The sequence below is a fragment of the Corvus brachyrhynchos genome, unplaced genomic scaffold, assembly GCF_000691975.1.
Source record: "Corvus brachyrhynchos isolate BGI_N302 unplaced genomic scaffold, ASM69197v1 scaffold412, whole genome shotgun sequence".
Taxonomy (NCBI): Eukaryota; Metazoa; Chordata; class Aves; order Passeriformes; family Corvidae; genus Corvus; species Corvus brachyrhynchos.
Genome location: NW_008236761.1, coordinates 434,409 through 453,932, shown reverse-complemented (window position 1 = coordinate 453,932; position 19,524 = coordinate 434,409).

Genomic DNA, 19,524 nt, shown 5'->3' with positions numbered 1-19,524 from the left:
TTAGGTTACCTGCAAATATTTTACCTTTTCAGTGGTTCCTCTTAATGGCTTCTCAATCCTCTTTTTTTCCCCCCTGATTGTAATTCCATTTTTAAGTTAAATGTTATTATCGTGGATTTGTGTTTTGACTTTTCAGCCTCCAAAAAGGTCAGATTTGAATAGTTTATGGCCTCCTTTGCCGAGAAAAAGTTCAGGGGCTGCATCTTGAATCAGGTCACATACTCTGCTTGAAACTAAATTAAGAATGGCTATTTCTTTGTGGGTTTTGGGGCCAATCAATTGAAGAAGCAATTCTTTAAGTGTTTAAATTAATGCTGTCTGCAGGAGGCCCGGTCCTGACGGGTACGGAGTCTTTGTCAGCACAAAGCCGAAGCCAGAATTCACCTCCATCCCAGCCACACCAGCACACACGGAACACTTGCCTTTTTTGATTCTGAACACTCCTTAAATTCTTCTTTTCCCCCCTAAACCTGCCCTGCTTAGCCCAGTTTTCTGAGATGTCAGTTTGTTCCTTCTGTTGGCTTTAAGCCCGGCAGGCGGGTCTGTGTGTCCTCAGCGCGGCTGGGAGCTGTGGCCCTGCGCCCACAGGCACAGCCACTCCACCTGAGGCTGCTGCCCCGTTTCCTGTCTGTGCTGAAGCGGGGATGTCCTTGTTGAGCTGGGCTTTGCTGTGTTCTCTGTTTCAGCCCATCCTGTCCCTGAGAATTCAGCATTTTCCACCCCTGGGAAAGGCACCCTCCTGCAGCGAACCAACGCGCTTGTCCACATCCTGCCTTTCTCCCAGCCTCAGCTTTGGAATTCCCTTTCGCTTTTTGATTTTAATTCTCAGTCACTGGGCTGGATTTGGGATCCTCCCCAGGCAGCAACAAATCTCCCCTGTCCTTCCGTGTTTTCCATGAAGGGCTGAGGCTCTGCCCCTCCATCTGGAGAGCCCAGGCCTTCTCCTGCCTCCCCAGCTCCCATCACAGCACTGCTGACATTGGTCATGGTCATTTCTGGGCTTCCCCAGCTCTGCATTTGTCCTCCTGGCAGGCCAGGGTGGCTTTTCCCTCATCCAAGTGCTTTCACAGCCATCTCAACACTTATGTGCCAGATAATTACAACCCTCTGGGCTATCGACTGAGAGGTGCGTGACAGAAGCGGCAGGGAAGATGCAAACCCATCTTTATCAGACCCATTCCCCCTCTTCCCACGTGTTTTCTGTGCCTACAAAGCCGTGCACAAGTGCACAGCCAACAGCTGGAACGAGCTGGGAAATCATCTCGGAATCACCGCGTGAAATGTGCTGAGAAAGTCAATTTATGGCTCAGCTGTGGCCTTTAGGAACCACTTAGGAAGGCGGGGAGAAGGAAATAGGCAACATCACAGTGTCACCGGGATCACCGGGGTCACCTGGTGCTTGGAATGTCGTGTGCCACCCCTGCCAGCCCCGCCTCCTCGGGAGCATGGAAAGGAGCAGGTGAAGGAATGTTGTAAAGTATTTGAACCTTGATAGTGTGTCCCGCACAAACCATTTTTGGGTATTTTTACCAGAGCCCTCAGAGTGGGACCAGGCTGGAATTACCCTCACTGGCTTCACTTGGCCCTTCCACCTTCAGCTGCAGCACATCAGCCCCAAGAGGGGTTTCAGCTCCAGTCTGAAGGTTCAGGGGGAGAGGTGGGACAGGTTTATTTCTGCTCCCTGGCCTTTGCTCTCTTGTTGTTTGGATTTCCTGGACTAACTTGGCTGCAGAGCACTGGATGGGTTTTGTTGCTGCCATCATCTCGATGCTGCTTGCCTGCATCAGGAGCCCCACCTGTTAGAGCCCTCAGGAATTCATCAAGGACTGAAAGGTAAACTGTGCTGAACTGGGAAAGAATTGGGAAAGGAGAGGCTGAAAAACTAAATACCAAGGCAGCAAGGAACAGATAAAAGGGACTGTGCTGCACTGCATTAAAACCAATCCTATTATCAGAAAAGTGTGTGTGGAGCTCATGGACAGAACAGAGAAACCAATCCAGCACTGTGAGGTCTCGTGCACAGCAGTTGCAAAATGTGTATGGACTGTGTTATGTGAAGGTTGTAAAATGTATAGGTAGAGCAGTCTGTAAGAGTAGGTACAGTGTGTAAGTAGGTACAATGTGTAAGTACTGTGGTATGTAGAAGCTGTAAAAAGTACAAGTAAAAAATGCATAAGTATTGTGATACGTGTCTGTATAAGTAGTATAAAGATAAGCGAGTGAAATGTATGAGTAGGTAGAATGGATCAGTAAGTAAGGTGTGTAAGTAGGGTATGATGTTGGAGCTGTGAGCTGTGTGAGCACAGGGGTGTTTTAAACAAGAAGGAGCTTCTGTGTAATCAGATTGATTCGTGGATCAGAAGGTGTGAGTTCCCGCAGAGGGAGGTGCTGGGAGCAGGGGACGGCTCCTCAGGAAGGAGTCACTGAGCAGAGCAGGACACTTCAGCTTGGAAACCAGGCAGTTCCAAAGGGACCAGAAATTCTGAGCAGTAGGGAGAGGGGAAATGAGGAGTCATTATTCCCTACTTCTGCACACACAAAGCCCAGCACTGGCCCAAGGGAAGCACTGGCGGCCTGTCAGGGTGAGCAGAAAGCAGCACTTTGTCACAAAGCCCCCAAGGGGTGACGCTCACCCACAGGCTGTGACTTGCAGAGTGCAGGCAGGAAGCAGCAGCCCCTCTGAGAGACAGAAAGGAGGCACCAATCACAACCTCCAGATTAAGAAACCCCTGAGATGCAGGTGGCTGGAAATGGGGAGGGATAATTGCAGGCTGCATTTCTGAGCACTGGCTGTGACAGTTCTTCCTCCACTGTGCCCTTCTACTCCCAGCAGAAGGGACAGGGAGCTTTTGGTCCTGTCCTTGGAGTAATCGGGGATGAAAATGAGGATTCAGCTCTCAGTGTCTCTCTGTTGCTGGCCAAATGCCCTTGGTGGGGTGTTACTGTTCTCCCTTTGCTGCTCTCTGTACACAACAGTGAAAACACTGCTTGGAGGGGTTAGAGCTTTATGGCAAAAGCATTTTTCATCTGGACACACAGTTTAACATTCTAGGCGGAGAAACAGCCTGAGTGGAAATATTTCCTTTGCAGATGGCACAGCTAGGGATGCAACTTTCCACAACTGAACCAAATGACTTTAAGTTATGCCATGCTTGCCATCAACTTCCAGGTGTATTTGTCAGAGCTGCCACTGAGGCAGAGAGCAACAGGGTGAGTTCAACCTGCTCCTAGCCATAAATAACAAAAAAAGCACAAGAGGAGACATTAAAATCCTGCACAGCATTTTGTTTGCAATAACTAAAGCAAAAGTGTCTTCCTGAAATGGTTCAGCATTGACCTGCAACTGAGTTTCATATCCCCAGGGTTAATTTCTTGTTGCATCCCTCAAACAATAGACATGTTCTTATTGTACATGCAGATGTGGAGGGAATTGGAATCAAACAGGAGCCGAGGAGCCTTCTTGCCATTCCCTCAGCGCTGGTGAGGCCATGCTTTGGGAAGTGAAATAGAACAAACAGGACCCACCCAAAGGAAACACTCCGTGAAAAACCCCAAGCCAGCGAGGTGGCTTTAAAATGCAGACAGGTTTTACAGCCCCCTTTAGACAAACGGGAGAAGATGAAGCGATGTGAACACCATGCTTTGAAAAGGGGAAGATACCAAAGATTTATTTTGCTCTTTTTCTGAAATCAAATCCTTTGAGAAGCCACAGCTGTACCCGAGCTGGGAAGCGCACCCTGAGCTGAACCTTCCCTTTGAATTCTGCACAGCTGGCACTTCAGACCTTCATCCTCTAAGGATACTCCAAAGTGCCTCAGTAACCACTTGAGTGAGTTCATGCAGCCACACAAACATTCCCTAATGCAGGACCTGAAATGCCAAGCGAGTCTCCTCCCTTCCTCCGGTGAGGGAAACACTTTCAGCCACCTGGGAGCTGAGAAGGGCTTGCAACTTGTTTGGAATCCCAGCTCGCTGGCACTACTGCTACTCTCCTGGCTGCCATTCATCCCTGCTTCTAGGCCCTTGATCATTTATAGAATATTCCAGCTCAACATTCTGTACATGGAAGGGGCAAGAAAATGAGCTCTAATCTTACCATGTGCTTAAAAAATATATGCAGCTGTGGGGGTTATTTTCTTAGCTCACCTACATCACAGTATGGAAATGAGGAAATTGGGCTGTAAATTATTAATTCAGCTGCTTTTCCATTGTGCTGGGTTCCACCTGGAGCTGTTAAATTGGCCTGGGAAGGTATCACTGAATTCGAAGTGGGAAAGGAAAGAGCAACAGTCAGAAAGGAAGGAGCTCCACACGCAGAGGAGGCAATGCCTCTGCACAGCTGGAGAGGCAGGAACCTGCCCTGGGATGCTGGGGACCAGCAGGAAGAGCCTGGCAGAGCCTGTTCAAACGGCCATGAAACACCAGAGTGAGGATGGTGAGTGGCAATCTACCAGCTCTGGTCCAGCCATGCCCTGGGGAATTGTCAGAAGTTCTCTGTTCCCACACCTATGATTTTGGGAGGGGCTGTGGGTGCCAGCTCCCTCTCCCTGCCCAGTGGGATCTCTGCTGGGCTGGGGGTTTATTTGCAAGCCCAAGCCTCCAGCACAGATGATTCCCTGCCAGTGAAGCAGCAGCACCACGGGACTCTGCACTGTTCACTGGCAGTGAAGCCCACATTAATTCCAACGTTGGCTCCTAGTCCAACAGAGGGAAAAGAGGCAACCTGAACACAATAACCCTGGGAAGAAAACCAAACCTCCTCTGAGGCCCCAGATGGCAGCAGGCAGACCCTCCTTCCTGCTGCCTTCTCTAATGACCTGAACTCCCTTCTCACTGGGCTTCCACAGAGATGAGCCCCTGAAGCTTGTTTCTCCACAGCCTGGAGTTTGGAATCGAGCTCCAAACACCCAGCTGACGGATTTCCTGGCTACCTCGTGTGAGCTTGTACCTCGTGTGAGCTTGTACCTTGTGCTTGTCCCAGTCCCTGTCCCTTGGTGCCTCCCCAGGCTCGGTGACACCTCATGACAAAGGTCATTACCGCTTCCAGGAGCGCAGCCAGCTCCAGCTCCCGTGTGCACACCTTAATGATGAGCTCCTCGGCACGCAAATCCCACTGCTCCCATCTCCGCTCTGCAGGACATCTCCAGGAGACACAGAGGGGATTCCAGGAGCTGGGCCCACCACGGTTTAACCATGAGAGTCCCATTTCACACTCCAAGAGCAGCCCATGCAAGGCCGGGCTTAAACATGTGGCTAAATGTTTGCTGAGTGGGCCTCAAAGCACAAAAGGAGGGGAGAGTTTCCTCCTCCAACTACCCTTTCAAAAATAATTCCTTCTGTTTCAGAGAAGTGCTGCTGTGAGGAGCTCTGGTTGCCTGCTGTCAGGGAGCTTTCCTAGCACAGAAACAAAAGTGAGAAGCGTGTTAAATGCTGCTTCACGGGAAATAATTATTCCAATGCATTGTCTGAGTGCTCCTATAAGAGCTGCAATTAATAAGAATGCAGACTCTAGTCTTCTCATGCACAATGCCCAGTTCCTTCAGCTTAGCAGGCAGCAAAGCCTCTGCTATGAAACACATTTCCACTCCATAATTAATAACCTGATGATTTCTATCAGGTACAGCTCTTTCTTTGTAATTAGTGAAGCAAATGATGCTAATGTTTTTGTCACAGGGCGCTGAACAACGCCTTTTCCCCACACTGTTAACTTATGCCAAGAAAAGCTCTGTGGTTCTTTTAGTCCTAACCTAAACAGCCTCAGGATGGGGTTTAGTCCCTTTTATAGTGGAAGTTGTGGGCAAATGTGCATTCAACACTTGGAAATCTAAGAGTCCCCAGAGAGCAGGGCTGTGTGGGCAGAGAGGACCAGTGCAGCCTGAGACAGAAATAATGCCTGGGTCCCATTTTAGGCAGTGTTTGAAAGGTGTTTCCCCGCGGAGTGCGTTGCAGGGGAAGCAGCACCAGGTGCCTCTGTCTCCCTGCTTTCCCATGGTCTGTGCTGGATAAAGCTGGAAATACTCAGCCTGTGCAGATGGATCCACACATGCAGGCAGCTTTATTTCAGACTGCAGGCTCCAACTTTCAGGAACAGCCTCGGGCCCTGCCTCAGGAGCTCCTGTGTAGTAGCTTTGATGTGACAAATGTAGTCACACATGCGCTAAGACAGAAATTAAAGGGAACAGGGAGAAGAGTGAAAAAAGAGCCCTGATCAGTGCTCAGGATGATGGATTGACTCAGAATGAGACACCAGCCCTGATCCCTGTGGAGCAGGAGCCGTGCTGGTGAAGAGAGAGTGCAGGGAAGAGCAGAAGCAGCTTGGAAAGCCCTGCAGTTCCCAAGGGACAGAGTCCCTGCAGTTCCTGGGGGATGGATGCCACCCCTGGAGCCAGGCAGGACCCACCCAAGGGAAGAGCCGTGTTCCTTCCAGAGGTTCCCAGAGCAGGCTGATCATGGTAACATCTTTGGCCGTGGCATCACAAGGTCTGCTCTGACCAGACCTCCTGGTCCCAACAGCCCAAGCACTCCCTGTTGGAAATGGATCTGCCTTCAGCTGTGTTATCCTGAATTTATGGCTGAGTAAGGAATGTGCAGGACTCGTTACCTGGATAAATGCTAAAGGTGTCAAAATAATGTATTTAATTTGTAGAAGTCCAGAATGAGAAAAAGCTGATTTACAGGCAGACAGTGTTCTGGTCCCTTTCCAATATTTTTGCACATAAATACAAAGGTTGACAAATGGAGCTTGTTTTTTCCATGGAAACTACAACAGCTCTTGATTTAGTAAACCACAAAAGTCAATGTATTTAAGCAAATAATTTCTTAATTCATTGTAGCATTTTAATGACTCAGTGTTTATTTTGATTTAAGGCTGTTTTTAAAGCCACCTCAGTTCCTTACTACTCAGGTAGAATAGATAATCCTCTCTGGCATGAAGCAGGCACTGCTATGTAAATATAAAAAGATCTCTATAACCTTAAAACACTGCAGAAGATTCATTGCACTAATCCTGTACCCAGTAATAAGATTCAAGTGTCTCATGGGAGGTCTCAGTGATCCCTGGCAGGAGCTGCCTGACCCGGGAAGGTCACATTCCTTTTGGACAGACCTCAACATCATTTAGGGGCTCAAAATTCTTTTTCAAGCATTGTTTACCCTGAGGGAACTCCAATCAACCAAACTCCTCTAGATTTCCCCATCATTCTTACTTAGGTAAAGCAAGAAAATCTCTGATTTCTGGGTTTTATGGGTTTAGAGCCTTTATTTCAGTCTCTACGCTTCAGGCTCACAGTCACTACTTCAGGTCTGTGCTTCCAGTCTCTTGACTGCAGGTGACTTTCAGTGATTAGAAAATCCACAGAATCAGCAGGAGGTTTGGGGGTTCCATGCTCCAGAATATCTGAAAAGACAGAGAAAAGAGGGAAATGCAAAATGTCCCTGTTTGTCCCACGAGGTGCAGTATCCAGCCCTGCTGTTGCCAGGGGTGGGAGCAGCTGGATTTCTGATTTCCAGACGTGATTATTTCACATGTGAGTGAAATAATCTCTATGGGGGTGCAAAGGGCTGCCCCACAACCGTGGGGCTCCCTCTCTGAGGGAGAGATCAGCACTGACCTGTCAGACACTGTGCTTCCAACAGCATCTTGGGCTTTGAAAGGAAAATGTCAGCTCTGCTCTGGGCTGGGGGAGAAAACCAGCAGAGAGCAATTCTGAGGGAGCTCTGGGTTCTCTCCAGTTCCTCCATGAGTGGCCATTAAGTGATGTTTTACCTCCTATCTCACCAGACCCCCCAGAATGCGTGCCCTGCCTCCCCTCGTTCCCAGTACGCCCCCAGACTGGAGCCCCAGTCCTTGGGGGCAGCCCTCAGCACCTCCTGCATGAATCCATTTACAGTGTGACCTCGGGAAATCAGGTGAACTGCTGTAAATGCAGGTCCTGGAATCAGCCCACGAGGCCACCTCCATCCTGAGTCCCCTTCCTGACTTCTGTAGGAGGGGAATGGATTCTTGTCAGACTTGTGTCTTCATGTCATGGACTGCATCCATGTTTCTTGGGTCAAAGCTTTGTCCCAGCACATGAAATTGTAGATACTTAATTAACAGCTGGAAAAAATGAGCTAATCTGGCTCATTTTTATCATCCTGATAATGATCTCCAGACTATTGTCAAATTCTTTTGCTTTCCTAATTCTTTTGCAGTTGTGACATATGAACACAAAAAGATGTATCCTTTTTGATTTTCCCCAAAAATTCTGAATTTGCCTTTAATTAGTTTTTTACTGATACATGTGTGATCTTTCTAAAATCCCTTCATTGTCTTTTTGCTCTGTCCAGCATCCCTTAGCCAAACAAGGGAACAGCACAAAAAAGAAGCAAAAATTTGGACGGTGCCCCACTTCACTTACAGTGAGTTCAGCCTTTGACCTGCCACAATCAGAGGTGAAAAACATGGCAGCGTATTCCTTTTTCTCCAAAGTGCTTTAGGCTGATCACTCTTTGGCTTTAAAACTCTGTGTGTCATTCAGACTCCTACAGGTGGCATTTCAAATAAATATCTTCATGACACAGCCCGCACGAGTGTCAAAATTCACAAATATTTGGGAATTCTGCAAGGCTTGTGCAGCTGAGCCTCTGTTTCTCAGCCCCCTCACGTGCAGGGATTTTGGGGCTGCGAATTCTGAGAGATTTCAGTCTAAAATTAGCAGCATTTTCCCATTAACAAGCAGGTATTTGCTTTTGCACATAAACGAGGCTGCAGAACTGCAGCACATCTGTGCCCATGCAAGAACAAAATAGAGCTGATCAAGCAACAGCAGCATTTTTATTTCATGTGTTGTGTTTTTTCCTTGTGTTTCCTGGTTGCTCTCAAGGGCACATCTTACACCAAAAAAAAAAAAAAAGTCTAAACAGACAACTAGAAAGCTAAAAATTTGCAGAATGTTTAGATGTCACTTCCAATAAGTGGGTGGCTGGGTCAGCAAATTCAGAGGCCAACATGGGCCAAACCTGCTGCATAATCTGCATATGGATTTGTATTGGTCTTTCTCCAAGTGATGTGCTGTCACTGAGAAGAAATGTGGCTTTTCCAATGGCTAACTGCTTCCTTGGAAAAGATTTGTCAAATCTGAGCCTCAACATTTAGCAAAAAGGAAAAACAGAAGTTGTCCTTCTTTTGAAAATGTTGGGTGTTCAGCAAGCCTGGGAGGCTTATAAAGGTTATGTAGGCAGTAAATCCCGAAATCCCAAAATGCAGCCACATCTGGAGCTTCCCACTGGCCAGGGCAGGGAGGGAATAAGGGAAGCATATAGAAATGGAAGGATATTCACAGGAAAGGAAGGAATTACCTTATAAATGTCTAAACTCCCGAAGATGAAGTAGTAATAGTCACATTTTCAGCTTTCTGTCCTGTTCAAAGGATGCAAAGTTTCCTTTGTGACCCAAAGCACACAGCTGGTGCTGTGTTTATTCTGTGTGACATCAGGAAAGGCACAACCAGGCACAACCATCCCACAAAGCTGTCTTGGCAAGTCTTTTAGTGGAAGGGATTGTGAGGTGCTCACTGACAGATGTTCACTTTGTTCACTTCTGGAAATACCCAGCAGCTTTCCTTCCCCTGGCATTTCACAGCCAGCACTTGGCTCCTCCTGGCCACATCCTGGAGCCAAGTGAGGCAGCTCTGACCCTTCTTCTTCCCAAGCAATCGGCAGCCCAACATCCACGGGAGCAGAGAGGGAACGTGGCCAACAGAGAGCTGTGGAGGGCAACTGTCAGCTCGGAGAAGTGCAGATATTTTTATTTAGGGAGGGGGGTTAGGTTTTCTTTTTTCCTTTTTCCTTGGGTTGTATGGAAGCTGCAGCATAATTAACAAGATCAAAAGACAAGGAGCTACTGGAGTCCAGTGGAGGGCACAGAGATGCTGAGGGGTCTGGAGCATGAGGAGCCACTGAGGAGCTGGAAAATGCAAGCACACGCTGTGTGTATGTCAATGGTCCGCATAAACCCCACCCTCGTGTTCCTGAGTGCATGCAGAGACTGGCAAGCAGATGAACACATTTATGACAAGCCTGTGACTCCTCAGCTGCTGGTGAGTTGAAATTTGCTGTGTGACTGTGCCGTGGAGCTGCAGCAGCTGCTAGGGCAGAAAGGCCTTCACCACCCGGGGAAATTGAAATCAAAATGTTAAATAATTACAACCCCTTGCAGTCCCACACGCTGCAGACAAAGTTCTGACAGGAACATGATGTTCTTTTCTTGCCTGATTTGCATCCTGAGGAGTCTGGGTTATTCCTTGGGATACAGCAACGTGCTGTGCCTTGTGTTCCACCTCCTGCACTGTCAGAGGGTGCTGGTTCCTCCGAGTCCTTGTGCTCAGCTCAGATCCTAAATCTGGGTGTTCCTCTGAGTCTTTGTGCTCAGCTCAGGTCCTAAATCTGGGTGTTCCTCTGAGTCTTTGTGCTCAGCTCAGATCCTAAATCTGGGTGTTCCTCTGAGTCTTTGTGCTCAGCTCCATCCTAAATCTGGGTGTTCCTCCTAAATCCTATCAAGCCGTGGGAGGCCAGGGGTGGGGAGATGATGCTCTGGCCACAGGGGAGAGAGGGAAATCAGGAGAAAGCCCCTCTGTAGTGGTGGTACCGGGTGCAGGTTCCCAGCCTGCTTCTCCCCAGGCACTCAGGAGCTTGTCAGGTAGGAGAAAAGGGCAAAAAGCCCTCTCATGCCTGGCTGAGGAATATAAACCCACTAAATTTATTCTTGAGACACAGCAAGCTCGAGCAGGGCCCTCTCAGGCCTCTCACACATCCCACAATTGTGTGTATGATGATTTTAACAGCAGCAGCTCCTTGGCTGTTACTCCATTCCGTGCACATTCACTGCACAGGTTTTGCAGTGGCAGTGGGGGGTTATAGTGAAGAAAAACAGCTTTACAATTTTTAAAACCCCAGCTTTTGGCCCCAAATAAGCGTGTGTTATCTCTCAGGAGGATGTCTGCTGGCTGCAAGGCACAGTTACGGCAAACAAGGCTAGGTCAGGCCTGCCTGTGATTTGGGCTCGGTGCTCCTGCCCACATTTTCGGAGAGCTCTGGCAGATCTCGGGCAGTGCTAGGGAGCAAACGAGGTGTGCACACCCCAAGGCATCGCCCAGACTGCAGGGAAGAGCCAGCACTGGAGGAGACAGCTGGGAAATGCAGGATGCTCAAGCCCTCTTTGCCTGGGGGGTGTGAGTGAAGAGCCAGGAACTCGAGCGTGTTCACAGGTTTCCTTCAGCTGAGCTCCTGAACATCCTGCAAACCTCCTTCCATTGCACTTGGGGGCTTTTAACCCAAACCCATCTGTACCAGGGCAAAATCATTTTCATTTTAAGCAAATAGAAATTTATGACTTTCCAGAATCATGTATCAGTATGGGCTCAGCTGCTTCAGTGTTTATTAAAAGGATCTCACAATCAGCTTTTTCCAGGGGTATAAAATCGCTGCAGGGAGTGGTGCCCCAGACATTCCCTTCCAATTACCCTGAACTGTAAGACTCTATTGCTCTGAGTCATTCCATTCTTCAAATGACTGTTTTCGTGGATGTGATTTAAATTATGCCAAAGGTTTTAAATTAAAGTCACCCTTGTCATGCAAATATTTAATTTGTATTGATATATTTTTAGCTATAAACTACCGTCTTGATTTTTGGAAAAGGCTTTTTAAAATTCATAGGAGTGCTTTAGTACAGCGCTGTGTTGGTTGTGACACGAGGTATCTGTCAGTCGCTCACTCCCTGCCTGGCTGCTGAGGCTGGAGAGGTGAAATTCCACCCCAGACTCTTTCAGAACAGCAGAGGCTGTTGCCAGGCTTGTGGTTTTTTGGCAAAAAAAAAAGAATAAAAATACTTCATAAAGGAGGGCTTGCAAAGTCTTGTAACTCTTCCTGAGCTGGTGCAGTCACCCCCCTGCAGGAACAGCTGAAGTGTTTTTCTGAAGAACTCTGGTTTTAGTGTTCAGCATTTTAAATAAGTGTTTCAATGCGAGGACTTTCAAGAGTCAGAGTCCAAAAGGTGAGCAGAAATAGCTTGATGCAGCCTTTCAGCAACTGGATATTCAGAAACCCATTTCTTTTAATGTGGGCTCTCGGGTGTGTCATAGTGAAATTGACCTGATGCTGTTCCCAAAAAAAAAAAAAAGAGGAGTAATAAGGCCTTATCTCTCTACTCAGCCAATGAGGTTTAGAAAACTCAGAGGAAATCCTCTCCCAAACATGGCTGTGAACAGCTAATAGGGGCTGTATTTTTAAGCGACACTAACAGTGTCTTGTAGTCGCTGTCCCTCCTCTGAAATTCCCACTGGGAACATTTTGGGCTCAAAGCAGCTCCTATTTGCACTCTCAGTGTGTGTGGAGAAATGGGCAGTGGCTCTTAGACTGCTGAAAACCCAATAAAACTGGCCCTGGAGGCTGCTCAACCCTGTGTGGGGCCAGGGAATCCCTCACCGAACACCCTGAGCGAGTCCCCGCACTCGGTGCTGCCTTTGGATGTCGGGTTCGACCCGCCCTGAGCGAGCACAGACAGAACCTGTGGAGGACGGGCCAGAAATCACGCATGAGGCGGCACAAATGGATGTCACCTCAGCTGCTTCTCCCTCTTCTTCTTGTGAGACTTCATTTTCCTGACGATGGATGCAAAGGCCCCTCCGAAGTACTTACTAACATCCCACTGGTTATTCCCACAGCTGTGGCCCGGCTGGTGCCACCGAGGCTGCTTTTACCCCAAATTTACTGTGACAATTACCCAGCAAACCAACAGCAGAAGGAGATGGAGCTAAAAGCAAGCTGGCAAGCTGTGTATGGCTTCTTAAAAAAAGGTAAGTGGAGCAACAAAGGCAGCAAGCACCTCAGAGAGAACTTTGCTGCTTTTCCCTTCCTTGCACAGAATGCTGATGAGGGCTTTTTTGGGGAGGGGTGGGGCTGTAAACAAAAGTGTTCCTGCAGCTTTTGGCTGTGAAGTAGCAGTCAGGGAAAGCCAAGAAGGTTTCGTAACATGTTTGTGTTTGGTTCAAAGATGCTCTCTCTTTTTTTGCAGCCACATTTCATACTCTCTGCCTACCTAAGGTGCATTTAGAAATGGAGCCGTGGTTCCCGAAAATGTGTCTGGTTGGAGCAGGAGAGCACGCCTGCAGGAACGTGTGGCTGCACACACACGAGGGAGGGGATGCTTCCTGCAGCCTTTGCTCCGGGGATTTTGCTTTAGCTCAGGAAATCTGGCCCTCCCTTTGCTCTAGGGGACGGGTCTGACTTTGCTCTGCACTGTTCCCTTTTCCAGGTGGCCTCTGAGGCAAGTACAGAGAATGTGCTTGGAAAAAGTGTTGTTATCTCAAGAGGTGATTTAGGAAACAGAAAACCTGCAACAATGTTGGGTTTTGAACACCTCCCAGCAAGCCAGAGATTCCCAGGATAAAACCAGTGGCACTCTTTGGTCTAATCAAAGGTTAATTGAGTCTGCACTGTCAGTCAGGCTGAAGGAAGCGGAGCAGGATTTGAGAGAACAGCATCAAAAAGCCCCATTTGGTGATCTGCAGAGGCTGTCAGCTGCTTGACAGGAGTGAGCTGAGCTCTTTTTAAAACAAGCTTCTCTTATTAATAATGCTTCTGGTTTCTCTAATTATCTGCTCATTGTTCTGTAAAAGACTGAGCACTTTTAGCACTCCAGCTAAGAAATCAGAATCTGCCGGTACGTGGCAATGTAATGTCAGAGAAGCTGACCCCAGCACTGTTTGTAACAGCTGGTGTCTCCCCCTAGGCCAGCCCAGACCCCATCTGCCTCTCCAGACACAGAACATGAGCCTGATTCTCTTTTTATGCATCTCACAGCATCTCCTGATGAAGCAGTTCTCTGCTGCTCTCTCTGTTCTCCTAGAAACAGTGGAGATAAAATGACAGATATTTCGAATAAACGAGTGCTTTGGTTTGCAACAAAAAGCAAGAGAAACTTTTTTTTTTTGCAGAGAAAGGCAATAGGAGCATTTCATGTGCTCTTGTCTTCTCCTGTGCCTCTCAAGAGCCAGATGAGGGAATTAGAAGGTGATGCTTGAAGGCTACCTTTGCCAGAACAGGAATTGTCCCCGTGTCTCACCAGCCCAGCTCACAGGTCCCAGATACCTGGAGCAGGTGACACAGGAGTTTGGATTTTAGCCTCCAGAGAGGGAGGGAGACTCCACACATTCACTGGGCAGCTGTTCCGGGGCTCTGCCCCCTCCATGGACAGAAATCCTTCCTCAGGCTGAGGTGGAACTTGTTGTGTTTCAGTTCATGGCCACTGCTCCTCATCCTGTCACTGGCACCACTGAGCAGAGTCTGGCAGCATCCTCTGACAGCCCCTGGGGACATTTGTGTGGGTTGAGGGGACATTTGTGTGGGTTGAGGGGACATTTGTGTGGGTTGAGGGGACATTTGTGTGGGTTGAGGGGACATTTGTGTGGGTTGAGGGGACATTTGTGTGGGTTGAGGGGACATTTGTGTGGGTTGAGGGGACATTTGTGTGGGTTGAGGGGACATTTGTGTGGATTGATGGGATCCCCTCTCAGCCTTCCCTTCCTCACACTGACCAGGCCCAAGGCTTTGTGAAGTCCTCCACACTCGTGTCTTTTCGGAGCAGGAGTTTGAATTTTCCTTCTGAACGGTCTATGGCCGTAAGTCAAACTCACTCCGAAATGTAAACCCATCCAGGTGATTACTGGTTTCCCATTCCCAAAGTCTTGCTCTCTTTCTGGTTTTTATCCAGGTTTGAGATGGTTTTTAGCAAATGTACTTCATTGTGCAAATTGGATCTAAGCAGTAATTTGCCACTACCATTTTTTTCATCTGGAGTGACAGCAGTCCCTTCCTCATTTGTGTCACTTTGCCACCCAACACGGTTGTGTTCCAGCACCTCCTACACCAAACCAACAGTAGCCATGAAATTATTCATACATTTACAAGCCTGAGACTCTCTCTTCTCACCTTTGGGTAAAAGCTCCCTTTAGGCTAAATTGAGGGAGTTAATTTTTCACACTTTCCTTCTCACATGGACCAATCCTTGGTTGGTGCTGTTTGCTTCTGAAGGGTGTTTGATTTAGGTTGGTGTGGTTTTTCTGGTAACAAGCTGAAGCATGGACTATCAGTGCACCCGGGAAGTGAGTTCTGAAGGTGTCCTAAACAAATATTTCCTAAATATGGTTCTGTCCTTTGTGTCTTGGCATGTCCAAATCAGATTTGCTGATGACCCTCTTTGGTTTCTCCTCTGGCAGTTTGGGCAAATGTAACTTATACACAATGGTCAACCCCAGTAAAGACGTGATGGGACCATTGTCTGCAGCAATTATTAATTCTTAGAATTTAGCAACCAGGGTGTCTGGCATTGCTGCTTTGGTGCAATCCACTAATCATCATCATTATCTGTCTGTTGCAAATGAAAATATCCTTGTCCTTTGGCAGAGCTCTGTTGTTCCATCCACTGTGACCAGAGATGCTTTCCAAGAATTTTCTGACAGTCAGACTGGGATTTTAACAGACTTCCCTTCAAAATTTGTTTTTACTCTTCTTCACTCGTTTTGCATATAATATGACTATGTAAATAATAAAAAAGGAGAACTGATATACAATAATTGCATGGATAATATCAGAACAATCCTCACCAATTCCTGCTTCACTCCCCCACCCCAGTGCTCCCCTGCAGCTCCAGCAGCAGCAGTTGTGGCTCCCTCTGTGTGATGTAATTTTACTAGTGTGTGCTCGAGGTGCTCTGGGTGTTGACACAGAGATTACAGGGGTTTTACTCTGACCTTGGCCAAAAGGAGAAGTGTGGGCAGCAGAGCAGGATGAGCAGTGTGTGGGTGAGGATTTGGAGGCAGCACTTCTGAAAGAGACCAGTTCACCTCCCCACTTAATCCCAGGGAGCAAGTAATGAGGAATTTGGGGCCCGTTCTGATCTGAACATGCCCAGGTTTAGGTGGATCCAAGGCAAAGAAAGGCCATTCCTGGGGCAGAACATTGCTCTTTGTGGAGGCTGTGGCCCATCTCCTCTCCCCCTGGCCCGAGCTTGTTCAGAACACAGGTGCCAGGGTGCAGTGGGGAACCTCAGGCATCACCCTGAGTGTTCTGGGAGGGTGCAGGTGGCCACACACGTGCACAGACAATACTCAGGATTTCTTTGGAAAGCAGGCTGCATTTCCAAGCCACACATCCTTTTTTTCCCCACAGTCCTATCCAATTCCCCTTGAATGCAGCACAAACACAAGTATTCACACACACTTCAGATACCTCTGTCTGGTCTTGTCCATGGCATCCTCTCCTAAGCTTTTTTTTCATGTTATCGAAAAGTTTCTTTTGCCAAGTTTTCCAAAATCTGCTTCTACATTCACTAAGGCCACGATCAGTGATACAACATGAGACTTCCAGTGATGGAAAAGTAGGAAATGATCCATTTAGGTCCATCCTCAAAGGCCAGTTAAACAAGAAGCACAGTAATAAGGGGCTGACCTGCTCACTCTTGCTGCAAACACGAATCTACGCCTCCCATCCAAGGGCAGACCTTAGCCCTCCGTACTTTCCTTGCAGACAGGAAATCCAAGGGTCCTGTTCACAATGCAGATTTTTCCACACAGCCTCCAGTCACAGCAATTATTCCCAGCTCTCCCTCACAGTGCAGAGCACATGCCCTTTGCCAGGTGGACGCTGCACCTCCCCTCCAGGAGGGTTTCTGTCACCAGTGCTGTCTGTGGGTCACTTGTAGAGCACTTGGGTACCCTTGGGGTGAAGTGGGGTGCATTCTGCTTTATTTCATACTGAGTCCTTGCCTAGATCCTTGGAAGTTTTTTCGCTACTTGGCATGTGCTGGTTGGTGTTGTAAAGTATTTGAACCTTGATAGTGTGCCCCACACAAACCATTTTTGGGTATTTTTACCAGAGCCCTCAGAGTGGGACCAGGCTGGAATTACCCTCACTGGCTTCACTTGGCCCTTCCACCTTCAGCTGCAGCACATCAGCCCCAAGAGGGGTTTCAGCTCCAGTCTGAAGGTTCAGGGGGAGAGGTGGGACAGGTTTATTTCTGCTCCCTGGCCTTTGCTCTCTTGTTGTTTGGATTTCCTGGACTAACTTGGCTGCTGAGCACTGGATGGGTTTTGTTGCTGCCATCATCTCGATGCTGCTTGCCTGCATCAGGAGCCCCACCCGTTAGAGCCCTCAGGAATTCATCAACGACTGAAAGGTAAACTTTGCAAAATGTGTATGGACTGTGTTATGTGAAGGTTGTAAAATGTATAGGTAGAGCAGTCTGTAAGAGTAGGTACAATGTGTAAGTACTGTGGTATGTAGAAGCTGTAAAAAGTACAAGTAAAAAATGCATAAGTATTGTGATATGTGTCTGTATAAGTTGTATAAGATAAGCAAGTGAAATGTATGAGTAGGTAGAATGGATCAGTAAGTAAGGTGTATAAGTAGGGTATGATGTCGGAGCTGTGAGCTGTGTGAGCACAGGGGTGTTTTAAACAAGAAGGAGCTTCTGTGTAATCAGATTGATTCGTGGATCAGAAGGTGTGAGTTCCCGCAGGTTGGGGTTTTTATTCCATGATCAGTTTAAATGCAACGTGTCCCTTGTGCAGGTTAATTACATGGCTGGGTAGTGACTTGTAGCTTCAGGCTCTTGAGTGGGGAACGAGGCCAGTCATTGATGCACTGGCTATTTTAGTGCCTCTGAGCTGAAGTCTCCACCCAGAACCTCCAAAGTGGTGCCTTCGCCAGCCAGGTAAGACCCAGGCAAAATCTCTTATGTGAACCTGCCACTGAGTTCAGGAGGATGAGGTGTTGGGCAAAGGAGCCAGCTGAGAATCCAGGGAGTTATGTCAGTATCAGTGTGACACCAAGGGAGTTAGATCAGATTTATATCAGTGTGACAGAGGGCCAAGTTCCCAGCCTGTCTGGGATGACAGCTGCTGGCTGGAGAGCATGGAACGAGACCCCTGGAACAAGCAGCTACAACACCCCTGTGGAATACTCCACAAAAAACTACCTGAGAACACATTTTGGGGTGAAAAAAACCTATATATAGCTCAGAAACCATGAAACCCCAGAGATCTTGAGCCACAATACTCAGGGGGAATTGAGCAAGAGCATTTTAAGCTGTGGTCTGTGGGAAACAGGCACTACTTTTGTTTCTGGGAGACGGATGCTCATCCATAGCTGTGATTCTCTGTAGAAGTGAACAAGAAATCCTTTCCAGCACCTTTGAAAATCCCCATCTCTTAAAAAAAATAGATGTCACTGACCAGTGGAGGCATTTTTTTCTCTGAGGGAGAGAGGAAGTGGAAGCCTAGAGTGCCAATTTCATTAGGCTGCTAATTATAGGTTCCTCTCCTGAGCTGGTTAGCAGCTATTTTGGTTTGCTGATGTTCAAGACCACTTACTGTCAGCCTTCTGGCAGTTCTACCCAAATAAAATATTTGTTTCAGGCAGCTCCGCTCCCCTCCTTAGGTAAGGCAGTTGCGTGCAAGCCTGCCTGCGTCTGTTTGTATCCGGCGTCCCAAAGGCAATGTTTGTTTTCTTTGTTTGCGTAGACAGAGGAATCGGTGCTCTCATGTTTTATTCATGGAAGCATTTCTTGTGAATGTGGCCTCCAATACATATTAGAGGCAAAAATATCACTGACAGTAACGCCTGGAAGACTTTTTTCCTTGTGTTGCAAATGGACGCACAAATTAAATTACTGCTGTTAATGCCTGCCCACTCCGTAATTGCAGCCCGCTTTGGAATGCTGCTGAAGCAATTATCTCCGTTCAGAATTGCAAATCGGGAGTTGGTTTTAATCAGGAAAGTAGGACACCTCATCCCGAACAAAGGCAGTGGCACAGGTCTGTAACACGTCTGACAAATCGCTGTCGGCTTGGCAGAACGTGTCCAACGAGCCTCTCTCGCCAGCCCGGCTCCGAAGGAAGCTCTGGCTGAGCGCTGCTTCCCTGCGCTCGGTCCCAGAGGCTGTGGGGGCTGCAGAGCTGCTAATTAGGGCCAAGTGTCTTTATTGTCCTGTTGGTGACGGTGGCATCCCAGCCAGCAATGACGGCAGGCAGTGCAAAGCGCTGCTCAGCTGTGCTGGCCTGTCCTGGTTTCATGTCCGAGCACCGAAATGCTCAGGTTCCAGGGCTGGGTGGGCGCTGAACTCAGCCGCGCTGGTGCTCCAAAGCCACACATCCGATCCTCTTTCCTGGAAAAAATGCGGAGTGCCACATCTGGCTCTGGGAATCACTCGGAGCTGGGCTTGGGCATCGCTGCTACCGAGCGGCTCCTTCCGCCGTGCCCTGGGAGCCGGGAAGCAGGGATCGGGGCGGGTCAGAGCCTGGGTGCTCAGGGAGGGGCGGCTGTGCCCCTCTGGCCCGGCGGGCCCGGGGCAGGGAGCGGTGTTATCTCCCCGCACCCGGTGCAGGAACAGCGCCCTGCAGCCCCAGTCCAGCCGGTTCTGCTGGTTCCAGCCAAACTGGAATGGGGAGCCCAGACAGGCTCACCCCCCCTGGGCCCCGAAGGCAGCGA